The following is a 10,778-nucleotide window of genomic DNA, read 5'->3' as shown; positions in this document are numbered from 1 at the left end:
CCCCCCGCTCTAATGAGAGTCCGTGGTCACTCTTGGATCGTAAAAACCGCCACCCGCACCCCCACCCCCTTAAAACCCAGTTATACCCCCCCGCAATATTTTTTTCTATTTTTTTTCCGCTTTTTTATCGGTCAAAATTACTCGTTGCATCACACGGCGAGGTCACTCGGTATTTCTACACCGCGATTTACGGGTTTATCCATGAAACCCCACCGTGTTATACATACGCGTTACATTTTGCATAGTTGGTGATTTAAATCTAGCGCTCGAAAAGCCAGTGGTACCTTCATCTGCATTTAGAGAGGACGTGTGTACGAAAATTTGGTATTGGCACAGAGTGAGATGGAGTGGCTGCCCTCAGCCGTCGTAGAAGCGTTGTGTATGTCGTATTATGGTTCGTGACTCAACGGACAATGGTTCAGTGAAAGAGAAATAACGTAAATGGTGAAAAGACCAGGGGAAAATGGTCGGTTTTAAAGTTAAGGGAATATTTGAATTTTTATGATTTTTTTTACGACTGCGGTGAGGGATCTTCAGTTGTGGCATTGAAGATAATGGGAGAGTTCCTCGGGAAATTGTTAAGGGAATTTATTTCTCCCGGATGAGTTTGCGAAACGCGAATATTTCCTGATTTTTTTCCCTTTTTTATTTATCCAATTATTCAGGACTTTCTGTCTAAATTCGGAGGTGAACTTTAAAAATTTATTGTAATTTAAAAAGTATTGGGTAATTATCATTTCAAACATCAAATTATTTTTTACTTCATTACCCCATTCCTGCAAATTTTTGTTGAAAAATTTTATTTTCAAATTGTTTTTTTTTTTTTTCATTTAAAAAATTTTAATATTAATTTTAATTTCCAATTAAAATTGCTGCTGTGTCCGTTAATGGCGGAGGAAGTGGGAGTCGTTTGATGAATTTTCTTTAAATAAACAAAATCATAAAATAGTGGAATTTCTCGGGTACTGAATTTTTTTAATTCAAAATAACTAATTCGAATAATTTCCTCACGAAAAATTGAAATTTAGACATGAATTTATAAACTCTATTTATGAATTCATGTCTAAATTCGGAGTAAAACTTTATAAATTGTTTCATTTTTTTTGTAATTGAATAAATAAAAATTATTTTAATAATTTCCTCATAAAAAAAATTGGAGAATAAAAAATGTCGATTTTTTTTCATTGTTGAAGAAATTCGTATGTAAGAAGACCCGAAAAATAATGCGATACGCAATAATTTTCTTTATGAAGATATTATTCGAAATATTCAGATTACTCCACCTCTGAAAGTTCATACCGGACTCGCGTGTGAATTCCGAGTATTTTGACTTTAATAACTTTAACGATCCCCTTTGCCCCTATTACAGAAGTCCAGTGCTTCGGGTATGTACACGTCACAATTAAAGTTAACAACCTTTTGTGGTTGTGTATGAAAACACGAGTGTACCACGGGATCGAGGAGAGAGTTGTCCCCGTGAAGTCGCCAAGTCCAGGGGCTGCATTAAGAGAGTTTAATCAGAACTTGTCAACCACCACTGGATACGTTTAATGGTCAACCACACCCGATCTTGATGAGTGTGTTGTAGCTCAAAAGCGAGGAAAATTACCACTGGCAAATTGCAAAGACATGAATTCACTCAACCAACTGCAAATATTTGCTTCTATATAAAAAAAAAATAAAAGCTGCGAATGCGAAAATTTTCCCTGATGTTGTAGAAAGCCACTGAATTCCTTAGATTTTCCCAAAAAGTCTTGAATATTCCAGAACAATTTTTTTTTATTCAAGCATATTTTATATTCAATTGGGGGATGGGCATTTCAATTCGAAGATGATTCCTTTGTATCAGGCCGGGCTGTAGCAAGACCTCTCAAGTGTAATATAAGGGTCAGGCACTGAGTGTCAGAATATAAGGGTCAAAAAGTGGAGGTTAAAAAATGAGGGTCAAAACATTGGGGTCAGGGTCTAAATATAAGTCATATATTGTCATATATTCAAATAAATTAAGGAATTCTCATCGTTATGCTGTTTAAAATTCTGGAATTTCACAGAATTTTCAACAAAGCCTCAAATTTCATGATTTTTTTCCCCCAAATCGCATTCATGTCACTGTCCTGAAAATTGGTAGTCAACTGTCCAAGAAATTTCATTTTTTTTCCAACAATGTACTTGATATTGGTATCAAATATACTCAATGCAACTATATTTTTCCTTCCTCCCCACAATAATCCCCCCAAACCGCCTCATCAACCAAACCCCCCTAAATCCGTTCCGCCCGACATCCCCGAAGAAAGAAATGCCGTTAGACCCGCAGAACGATGCATTTTCCACCCCATCACCGAGTTTAAAGTTTTCTTTTCCCCTGAGCGGCGATTCGGTTAGCCAAGCGTGGCGCTGTGGGGGCAAAATCCACCGGGGAGATGGTCCTAAATGATGAAGTGGATGGTACCCAACCAGTACTAGCCGTCGAGCTGGAAAATACAGGTGGCTCCACCTACCCAACCGTCTCGATTCACACGGCCATTTTAATTTGCATACGTAGGGTACTACAACGAGCGAAAAAAAAGCCTTATTATTGTTGCTATAACTCATTTCAACGCTGTAATGCATAGAAATTTATTTCCTGTTTGCCTTTTCTCGGTGAAAATGGGAAAATTTTTTCACGGATTTGCGGTTGTATTCATCGTTCTATTTCGCTGTAGAGGTACTGAGAGGTGAAATTATTCGGGGATTTATGAGTGAACATTATTTCGAGTGTAGATTATCTGGATGATGCCGTTATTCTGTACAAAGTTTGAGCATTTCTGGATCATTTTTCACTACAATTTCATGTCAAGTATTTTGTTTAAAAAAATTCTACTCATTTTTTGTTCATTTGAAAATTAAATTACTTTCGTGTTAATCGAGTGAAGGGCCTCTGACGATGACTCTTCCGCCAGAAATTTCAGTCGCCAACATTCAACATTGTTTCCCTCCAATATCACTTGTTAACGAACGATGCCTGACGCATTGGAACATATTTCCGTGCTTTGTCCAGTGAATTTCCGTGGGATCCATTAAATTTTCATTATCAGCTGTCAGGGGAGTCTGCCAAATGACCAACAAGGGACTTGCCATTTGTACACGACGAATTGTCTCCTATTGAATGAAAGCAACTAACGAGCAATGCGTTGCGTTACACAACGTCCAAGATGACTCGTGTCTTCATTATTTTTATTGATTGACACTGATTGCGGCGGGACAGCTACAAGTCCGGGATAGAGGACAGATAAAGCCGCACGGAAATCGTCAAGTGTCTTTTTTTTTTCTACATCGGTGATGACTGAAGGATGTTCTGATTTAATTACACTGGAATTAATTCTCAACGGTTGTGGAATAATTAAAGGTGGAGGGATTGATTGAATGCGTGGGGAATAGATGCTTGAATGGAATTAATGGCACGAATTAATTTCACAGACAGCAGGAAAAATTTTGCTGGAATAAAAAAAAAATTGCTGCACGACCGCTCGCGGAATCCTTGCGCTATGATTTCAAGTTTTTCTGTCTACTTCCTTCACATAAGTGTGGGAGGATATCATAACTCTACAATCGCTGCAAAATCGGTGCAACCGCCAGAAAATTTTTCCACCCTAAACCCGCTCCTAGACGATTTCTTTCTGTACCTGTAGAAAAATTCATGAAAAATCGACGACCGCTGCGAAACCGTTGCCACCGCCAGAAAAATTTTCCACTCTAAAAACGCCTTAAGACTATTTCTTTCGGCGTCTTTTTCAGGCGTGTAGAAAAATTCATGAAAACTCTACGACCGCTGCAAAACCGGTGCGACCGCCAGAAAATTTTTGCATTTTAATACCGCTTCAAGACCATGTCTTGCTTTGTCATTCCCAGACATGTAGAAAAATTTACGAAAACTCAACGACCGCTGCAAAACCGCTGCGACCGCCAGAAAATTTTCTGCGACCGCTTCAAGACAAGAATTTTCGCTCCGATAATTTCAGCTGCTTTGCATTAAAAAACGCGGACTCCGTTCCAATGTAAGCAATGACCTGCACTCGAAGGAACTCAATATCAACTTCAAAAAATCCTGTAATAAAATCCAGAAACCCATAAAAGTAAGACAAAACTAAATGGATTGATTGGAAACAGTTGGATGCAAGACACCCGTAGCTGTAGTACATCGGGAATCAACATGAAAGATCCTTTGAAGGAAAATATCTTCCAGGGGGCATGCATATAAATTCTACAATGGGGACAATGGAGTATATAGGACAAAGAGGTCTCTTTTGAATGAGCATAATAGAATTTATACTTCTGTACATTTCTCTTCTGCCTTTGAGTTTTCGAAGGGTCGAGTTGAGGATGAGCGCCCTTGCTTGAGGGGATGGGTGAATACGTATATAAATTTCACACTCGTCTTTCCTCTCATTTAGAGCTCTTTGATGATTCAGAGGAGCGCCAAGAGAATACTCAGTGAATAATTTTTGCGTACTTTATTTTTTCATAATTTTCCCTTCGAAGTTCTTGAATTATCAAATGAAAGTTGAAAGAAATTTTCCAGAATTAAGTGACCACCTCATCTTTGAATAGCCGAAGACGTTTTTCCTGAATAACTCAACAGGGTGAGCTATTTCACTCGATCAGGTTCGAAATATTCTAATAATAAATTTGAAGTGAAAATAATTAATTTCACAATGTCTCGAGAAAAAATGAGCATCGAATCAATCATGGGAACAATTATTCAGCAGCCAAATTAATTTTTACCAATTTTCGTTGATGGACTAACCGCTAATAACGGATTCTCTGGGATGAAAAATACCCGGAGACAGTTTTATTAAATTATTTGATTATATTCCCACCTCATCCCCATAAATAAAAGACATGACTCTCATATTTTCTGGATCACCGTTGTAATCGTGATAATTAATCAAAGTGTCAAATGTTCAATTAGTAGGAATATCACTGCGGCAGCAAATAGTGAATTATGAATGAGACCACGTGTTTGAAGGTGGGGGATGAATTATAGTTGAAAATGAATTTCCGGATCGACGCGTGCGAATCGAGGAGAGGAGAAACCGACAGCGTTGTATTTTGTGAGCCAAGACGGGCCATTTCTCAATGACAATGTTGGGAAAATTTTCGTCTTATTCGGGTGAGAATCTCTTAGAAAATTTATGAATTATTACGAATTGCTGAAGATATTGTACCTGACGGTTTATTATCAAATGAGACCGGCATGACTCAACGTTAAGAAAAATTTGAGGACAATTGTACGACCGCCACAGAACCGCTGCCATCGCCAGAAATTTTTTTCATCTTCATGTACCTCCTTTTAGATATAAAAAGACTTTGTTTTGATTGTTTCTCCTAAGAAATCGTTTGTTTGTCCTGAAAACACTGCCATCATCTTGAATAATTGCCCCAGACATAGAATAATTCATGACAACGCTACAACCGCTACTGAACCGTTGCGACCGCCAGAAATTCGATTGTTCCTTCTAAGGAATCGTTTGTTCGTCCCGAACACACTGTCATCGTCTTGAATAATTGCCCCAGACATGGACAAACTCATGAAAATTCTACGACCGCTACTGAACCGTTGCGGCCGCCAGAAATTTTTTTCATCCTCATGTAGCCCTTCTTTAAGATATAAAAAGACTTTGTTTTGATTGTTCCTCCTAAGGAATCGTTTGTTCTTCCTGAAAACACTGCCATCATCTTGAATAATTGCCCCAGACATGGACAAACTCATGACAACTCTACAACCGCTGCAGAACCGTTGCGACCGCCAGAAATTTTTTCAACTAAAGTTTCTACTGCAGAACGTGCTACAATTTGTATTATCTCGACTCTTTCAGATAATGCTGAGCCCAAAAAATTATGAGTTCAACTGTTCGTCCAACCTGCGGATTTCACACTATTTTTTATCGTGCGACAATCGCTATTAGCCGTGGCATGCGACGAACTCCCGGCAGTGAGATTATGCCCTTATCGACACACACTCGACTCGGTTCTTTACCTCTTTTCCTTAGATTTTCGAGGAAATTATCGTCGAAACACTGATATTAAGTCTCGTAAACCCCAACTTGGTACTGGAAAAAAAACATGCGCTCAATGTTCCTCCATTCTGAGCCCGTCCCCCACCCTTTAAAACTCTTCCTTCAGCAATGTCGTTGCTGACGTTCTCCTTTTTTCATATCATTGCAGGCGTGCACGAACTACAGCAATTTTTTATTTCTTCTTACTTATTTCTGTAATTTTGTTTCTCCTCTTTTTTTCCAAGGGACCCGAAGCTTTCTCCGAGATCTCGTAAACAACGTGTTTCGTGATGGGTTTGTTAGTGGTAGTATATTTTTCTAGGAAATGTAATTTCTCCGCGCATTTCCCTTCCGTCGTTCATAAAACATTGGCCAGGTTCAAAGATCAGAAAAGAAAGGATACAAGTGGAATAGTTATTTTTTTTATAGTAGTGTATAAACTCAGTTGGGAGTGCTTCGGGCGTTTTCATTGATAGAAAAACTGTTTTTTCGAGAATTGATGTAAATATTTGTCGTTGTGGGAATGCAGTTGAGAAATAATTTTTCATGTTTTCGTTTGTGGACAGTAAAATGATTATGTAAACATCAGAGAGCATTTTCCGGGGCCGAGGAAGTGAAATTCACAATTAATCTCGCACTTTTTCTCCTATTTAAGCTTAAATACCAATGACTAAATACGAACGTTTACAAAGCAAAAAAATAATACCAAAGACAAAAAGGATTGACTTGTTTGCATGGCCACGTGGGTCACTGCGTCTCCCTTAATCCAGAATTCATAATTACGCGGTCGATTTGGCGTAATGTTACGTTGGCCGCAATATGGAAATCTCGCAACTGCGTGGGGATAATACCCTGTCATACTCGTGGGGGCCGAGTGGTGCATAATATCATATTGCAATATATTGCGATCGTGAAGGTGCCACGGGCCATTCAACCCCTCTCGTTTTAATGTACCCATATTTTTACTTTTATTTCACCACCGTTATTGTGTTGTTTTTTCCCCATTCCTTTTTCGAAGAAACGATTATAGGCGAAACGTCACCGTTGATCATTATCACTGAGGACTGTATAACACCCGTGAGACAACATGGAAAACACGAGAGAATTTATGAAAGAAGTTTATTGACGGGAATGTCTAGGGCTCTCCACTACATTATTATTGACATTAAAAATATTCACGGGATTATTAGCATTTAACGGACATTTAAATACCAATTTTTTTGCCCCCGGGGATTGAATGGGAATTTGGGTCGAGGATTTTACATTTGAAATGGAAATTTTTGTGAAGTTCACTCAATGAGGATAACGATGGAAAATAAAAGGTTTCTTCCAGCGTTATTCAATCTTTTTCTACTGTGGATCATCAAAGATGAATAATCTGGGCACTTGGAACGATTTAAAAAATGGGAATGAAATAGCGAAATGTTGACGTAAATACTTTGGCTTTTTTTTCTCTAGTGAAACGATTTTTTGCGTTTGCAGTGGAACATCGGAATTTTTAGTTGAAATTCAATTGACCCCAAATGTCAGTTAGAACCGTTAGAAAATATTTTTAAAAACTGAAAAAAAATTAGGAAGTTTACTTTTGGAGGAAGATTGATGAAATAATTTTAAAATTGCAAGTTTTACATATTACGAGAATTTTCTATAACTAATTTATGAACAAGGATTGTTAAAAAAATAATAATTCTGTGCGAAATGTAATTTCAATGACGCTGAAGTAAGTGATACTTGGATTTACTTGAATTAACATTCAATTTTTCAAGAAATATTTCTAAATTGATTTGTTTTCAAGTAAAATCAAAAAAAAAAAAATCTCAATTATTTTCATCACATTCTTCACGAGGATTCCTCCCTCAGCATTTCCAGAAACCTCCAAAATTATCCCTGAAAAATCGACCCCTGAAATCCCCTTCGCGTATATTATCGTTTTCAATCTACCTTCCGCACACTCTAAACCACCGAGCCTCCCAGGGGTGCGATATTCAGCGATATTCCGAGTCGAAGGCCCAGCGTGAGTGTGATAAGATACACAAAAGACCAACCTCTCAATTTTTTTTATTCACCCAACGAAGGGATGGCGAACGCCGGGGAATTTACATAATGCCCTCGTTATGCACCTATTTAACTTCAACGCGAACCTTTTATCGGTTTCTCCCTCCCCCTCCCCCCTCCACCGCCTAGCCCGCAACATTTCCCAGTTCGGGGATGAAATCCACCCGCGGGTGAATTTCATGGGCCGTACTAAGCCGCAAATATACATCAAACCACCCCAGTTTCTTTTCCCACAACTCGCTCGCACCGACGCTGATGTATTTTATGCTCTTTGAGATTTTTTAATTGTAACATTTTTCTGCTGTGTAGGGTAAGCTATCCAGTAGATGGACGAGCTACTTTAGGATAGGAAATTGCGCAAAAAAATACTGAAATGTGAATTGCTGCTTTGAATTTTCACCAACTGTTGTGATTCTTAACCCCTGAGTGACGATTTTTTTTCGATCGTTTTTTTTTCAATTGCTAAAAAACAAACGTCCATCTACTGGGCGGTTTTCTTACGCGTCCATCTACTGGGCAGTTTACCCTATGAGGAGAAAATTTGGCTAAGAATTTTAATGTGAGGTGGATCGTGTGTCTGGGTGACGGAATGAATGAAATTATTAATGACCTTTTCATGCTGAGAGCCACTAGATTTTCGAATGCTTTTTTTCTACTATTTTAATTCCTCTACACAATTCCGGGAATTTTTATCGTGTTCAAGTTCCACTGAAATTTCAGGAAATGTTGTTATTGAAAAATCAAACATTCCATTGATTTTTCGATCAATTAATCTGGAAATCAGTGAAATAGTTGATTTTTCAGTTCAATTATTCTGTGAAAATGCGGAAAAATCAGGAGAATTCAGGGAAAAATGGAAAATTGTTAATTCCTCTTCAGGAATTAACAAAAAAGAGCAATAACAAAACTATCAATGAGTAATTTAAAAAAAAATGAAAATTTTGGTCAAGAAAAAATTGTTTGTCTGTCAACTAGGGGAGGATGGGGCAAAACGGCCCCCCTTCAATCGTCAATATTTTCCGATTCAATAATCCGATTGGGATGAGTTAGAGCTCGTTTTGAAGAATGAAAAATTATCTTCAAAATGAAGTTGAAACTGGGAATTTTCACAATGTCATTCACAAGTTATTGACAATTGAAGGGGGGCCGTTTTGCCCCACCCTCCCCTAATACTTCGTTTGCTGTTAAAAAAAATTTCGCGTTGAGGAAAATTTTCCAGTGCCGAAGGACAAGCACTAGAATGTTTCCCAGACTGACGAAGAAAGCAATAAAATTCTGATGAGGGAATTCGGGAATGACTTCAGCAGTACTTCACGAAAAAAAAATCCCTCCGAATTTCCTTTGTTTTGTGAGTGTCAATAATGATTGCCTAGAGGATGCCCACCGGCCCCCTGATAGACGGCTCTGGGACATCTCAAAAAAAGCGCTGACCAATCTGGCACTTCAGCCGGTACCTACGTGACACATTTATCCTCCAGCAATCGTCACGCCCACTCGCACTTGAGAATACAAGCGGTGGTTTCAGATGGGGCCGGAGGGGGAGGGACATAAATGGCAGAGAGAGACAGAGAGAGACGGTAATACTTTTGGAGTACATCCGAGGGCTTTGACTGGCGGCAAGAGACTCCTCTGGGTGCAATTAATCTGGGGTAGTAATTCAGAGGTGCCTGGGAGGGGGGAGAGCCTGATTGGAGGAAGTGTTTGAATTTAATTTTGAGAACTGATTCCATTGACTTTATACAGATTTCATTTGCCTGAGGATCAATCTTTCCTGATTGCTTGCTCCAATTAAACATTTCAATTAATCAATATTCCTTGAATAATACAAATAATTAATATCAACCATTAATCGTTTGAAAAACTAGAGCTGTGTGGGCTCATTTATTAGTTGTGAAAATGAAGAAATCGAATTTATTAAACTTCATATACTCATAGATATTTTATAAATATTGATAATTACTTGAAGAGAATTAAGAGAATGAAGAGTGAAACATCGATGAATGATTTTTAATCTTCGATTAATTCATTTTTTTTACTTTTTAAAATAATCTGATTAAATCTGTCATTATTGAAAAATGAGGGGAGGGTTATGAATTGATTTCTCAGAAAACTGAAAAAATTTCTTGAATTCTTCAAAAAATTACGTAGATCTTCAGAGATTTTCCTCGAATTCCTTGGGAAACTAATGAGTTTTCCTGAATTTCTCAATTTCTCTAACGTAGAATAAAATTTGATCATCATATATCAATTTTTACAAAATCTCGGGATAGAAATGTGGAAACCATGACTCATGCCACACTTTCATAGAACGATAGGATAATTTTTATCAAAAAAACAAAATTCTCTCCGTGTGGAAATCCTTCGAGAATCGAAAAAACCCTCAATACATCGGTTTTAATCCATCATTGGATCAACAACGAACATAAAATTCAAGTGATTATGGTAAAAACTGAATTGCGTCCTGTCCCAAGCACTTATCCGCACGAATAGACACACTTGCATTCAGGTATGAGTATACACGAGGCAAGCTCGCATTAGTGTCGCATGCCATGTTGTAATGGCGCATATAACCCTCGCTTCACAATGGGCGTTCACGTGTCAAATTTACCGCACAGACCAGAAATAAGGAAATTCCGATTCCAATGGTCTCAGGTATTTTCACAAATTTATTCCTCTCCCCCCCCCCCC

At 38.1% G+C, this 10,778-nt stretch overlaps 1 protein-coding gene across 3 annotated transcripts in view; it reads right to left on the bottom strand.

The window, feature by feature from the left end:
* Positions 1-10,778, bottom strand: part of LOC107038586 (opioid-binding protein/cell adhesion molecule homolog) — a 141,074-nt gene that overhangs the window by 67,079 nt on the left and 63,217 nt on the right. The window lies entirely within an intron of this gene.

The sequence above is a fragment of the Diachasma alloeum genome, unplaced genomic scaffold (assembly GCF_001412515.2).
Source record: "Diachasma alloeum isolate Michigan unplaced genomic scaffold, Dall2.0 Dall_scaffold_00285, whole genome shotgun sequence".
NCBI classification, from domain to species: Eukaryota; Metazoa; Arthropoda; class Insecta; order Hymenoptera; family Braconidae; genus Diachasma; species Diachasma alloeum.
This window is presented reverse-complemented; position numbering and strand designations above follow the sequence as displayed.